Source organism: Triticum dicoccoides, chromosome 4B, assembly GCF_002162155.2.
Source record: "Triticum dicoccoides isolate Atlit2015 ecotype Zavitan chromosome 4B, WEW_v2.0, whole genome shotgun sequence".
NCBI lineage: Eukaryota > Viridiplantae > Streptophyta > Magnoliopsida > Poales > Poaceae > Triticum > Triticum dicoccoides.
In genome coordinates this window covers 74,306,104-74,309,772 of record NC_041387.1, presented here as the reverse complement: position 1 = coordinate 74,309,772, position 3,669 = coordinate 74,306,104, and positions in this window count along the sequence as shown.

Sequence of the window (3,669 nt, the reverse complement as noted above, 5' to 3'; positions counted from 1 at the left end):
ACAGTACCCCTAAATGAATATGAGCCCTCCATTTCTCTTGATCCAACGGTGGATGTCCATTGGTACTCCAAAGTGTGCATGAGGGAGTACCTACTAAAAAAGTGAGGGAGTACCGTGTGCTTGGGGGGTAAAAAGGTAAACTGATTTTTATTATCATTCTCCCATCGGCGCATCATGGCTGATACAGATTTGACTCGATCGCTGAAACCCTAATTCATCTCCTAAAAAAACCTAATTCTTTAATAAGATAGGCGCCGGCGGCCACTGTGGTCTGCGCGCGTACAAGAGACAGAAGGCCTCTGGGCCATGGGCTTGCCGGAATGGCATGGACTGGAAAGTGAGAATGGTCGACGACCAGGGCTGGGCGGCGGAGCCGCCACCACCGCTACGGGTGCGTTTGCGAGAGCCATCTTTTTCGCGCAACTGGATTTCTGGAAACTCGCCCACGCTGAAGCAGGATGGTGACTAGGGCGAGGCGGGGATACTCAGGCTGGGTGGAGATCTATCACGCCAGCTCTCCAGCCTGATATCTCTTGCGGGCTGATTAAGTGATGAACTTCTTGCGAGCCTGATCTCTTGCGTGTATTCCACAACAGTGTATATCTGTGTTTTAATTTCCTTTGTACATGTTAGAGATTTTGTGTGGATTTCCAGAACTTTTAGTCTGATCGTTAACTATTATCCACTCGCTCTCGATGAGTGCAAGGAAGCAATGGCGCGGTGTCATGAAGACATATAACAGCGCTAATGTGATGGTGGCTGCGGTGGTGATCTAATTAGAAATCAGAGAAGGACCTAATTAAGAGTTGAAAAGACTAAACTGCCCTTATAAGTGGAAGGTCAGATTTAAGTGGTACTTCATCTCTGCTGGAGGGAGTACCAGGATACCGTAAAAAAGCTCTGTGCAATAGGCCACCATCAACATCTATCTTAGCCACATCCGTCGGTGGAGACTGCCATGTCATATGGCGCTGAACAGGTCTTGGCGGTGCAGGAGCCACCTTTTTGGGACGCTTTAGCTCTTCTAGCTCAGCAATATACATCTCAAGAAAAAGGTGAGTAGACAGAGGGCTCTGAAAAATACCTTTTCATTGATCAACAGTGCTATGCGGACGATAGAATCCAGATGATTCACAGACGACACATACATCCAGCCGGACATGCGCATGAATGAGTAGGGTACGGGCCGCTGGATTTCTAGGTCGTGCATAGATCGGGCAAAATCATCGTGTGAGGAGCAATTTCGTTCATTGATTGCATTCATGCCATATTGCCCAAAGGGTCACGACTAGTTTAATCACGCATCCATGTGATAAGGATTCAAACAATGTGAACATTGGCTCAGACATGGCCATGTGCTCGGCTAATTCCTCATCAACCAAAGACCAAAGACACCTTGTCAGGGAGCATTCAATCAAAGAATGACGTCATGAATCAAAAGGTGACACATTTAGCATGTACCAGAATTGCTCATTTTCTTTGGCGACGAACATCCTCACTTGGCAGCGAGTATTTTGCAAGATGCCAAAGGAAGGTGTGAAGCTTTGCTGGAACATCAACATTCCACAACTTAGACCATTCTTTAACTTCGCCTCCTGGGTTGCTAGAGCTCGAGCAGCCCTTTAGCCAATCTTCCTGCCTCCTTTCAGTGGAAACCAACATCCTATATGAAGATTTGACTGAAAAAATACCTTTCTTCTCAAAGTTTCAGGCCCAAAAATCCTCATTGTTACTAGTGCATAGGGACTTATGATTATGTCGATGTCAATCTCATCTTTCTTCTCGCTGCATAATGTCAGCCTAACCAATTAAGCTATGTTGGGTCACTCTTTATGCCAAATGGTTCTTCAATAATTTCAAGTTTGACAAGCTTCTTTTAGCTGTTGCAACAATCGTATGCACAGTAAATCTGCATAAATCTTTAAACACCGTGACTTATTTAAAACCCTTTAATTCTTCACTGAATTGATTCATATCAACCAAAACAAACAAGTGTTTAACATGAAAATCTTTCTCAGCTGCTTCTAGAATTTCTTCTTGGGCAACTATATTTATCAAATTGCTTCTTCCTCATAGCATAAAGTTTTACTTTTTTTTAGAAAAGGGAATAGTAAAATGATATACCTCGGATTGATAGATCAGCGACGCTCGGCGATGATGTGGATAATATGGTAGCAGGTGCTCGGTGATGTACGTGTGCGCCCACTCCGGCAATGCCAATTTTTAGGGGCTAGGCGACGATTGTGCTGCGTCGCCGCTGCGTAGGACACCAGGAGAGCAACCAGCCCTCTGCGACCTGGGATTTGTAGTTTGGAACCAGGGAACAGATCTGCGATTTGGGTCTGGAGTTTGAAACCAGGGAACAGATAATTGGAAATTAGGGATGAACTCACGGCGCATGATCGTTTTTTTATCACAACACTGACTCACGATCATATAAGGAATAAAGAGAAGGGGACGACGTGATTTAGGTGCGTAATGCTGATCCATTTTTCCCTCACGATCGTTTGCTGATTGACGTGATTTACGTCCGTACGTTGATTACCTGCCGTCCTTTCCTTCCTGGACGTGGGCTACTTCCTTTTTTTCACGAGAAGCCATGGCCTATGGGCTAGTTCACCTTATATGTAACATCACAACTGGAAGGGGGCCCCTAGATCTTGGGGGCCCTGGGCGGCCGCCCCCCTGTCCCCCCTCAGGGCCGGCCCTGCCAGCAGCGACAAATTAAAGAGCTCAAAATCTCTAAAACCAGGGCCTCCCATGTATTTTGGTTTGCTCATAGTTTTCCATGACACCCACGCCGGCTTATGATCTCCTGCTTTACTTCCCCACCAAAACTGCCTAATAAGTTTGTTTAAATGCTCACAGAATCCTCTTGGCAACTTGAGTATGAAACAGAATAAACTGGGACAACTACTACACATTTAATCAAGACTTCCTTGCTAGCAGAAGAAAAAAGTTTCTCAATCCATCCTTTCACCTTGCTCCATAATATATCCTTCAAATATTTAAAAGCGCCAACATACCTACATCAGAAGGCATGCCAAGATACTTTTCATTGAACTTCTAGTAAGGTCTTGACCTCCTCTTTAATCACAATTGGTCATCCTTTGCTAAAGAATATATAAGATTTACCAACATTGATATGTTGACAAGAAGCTTGATAGTAGGTTCCCAAAAAAGTTTGATACCTCAGTTGCTCTAGCACCACTAGCCTTGAAAAACAACATGATATCATCTACAAAAAAGTTGATTAACCGGCGGCATCGAGGGTGCAACTTGGATCCCACCAATCTGGGACGACCGAACTCTAGATTTTAGGACGCACAGTTAGAAGCTGGGTTACGACAAATTTGAGTGTATTGTGTTGCTAGGTTGGGCCTTGGGCCAGGGTTACTTGTGTGGCCCAGTGAGGTGTAAATTATATATATTGTATAACAGTCGAAAAGCTAGGAAGCAGGAAATAAAAACATTAAGACCCCTTTTTCCTATGAGTTGTCTTCCCCTTCCTCCCAATAAACCACAAAGCATCAACTACTAGATAACAATCAACAACGGGAAGTGATTTTTGAAATAGATTTGAGTTAATAATTCATAGATCAAAAAGGGGATGGAGAAGGTGATGGTAATGAAGATGGTATTGGTAAGATGGAGTGGATCGAGACGATC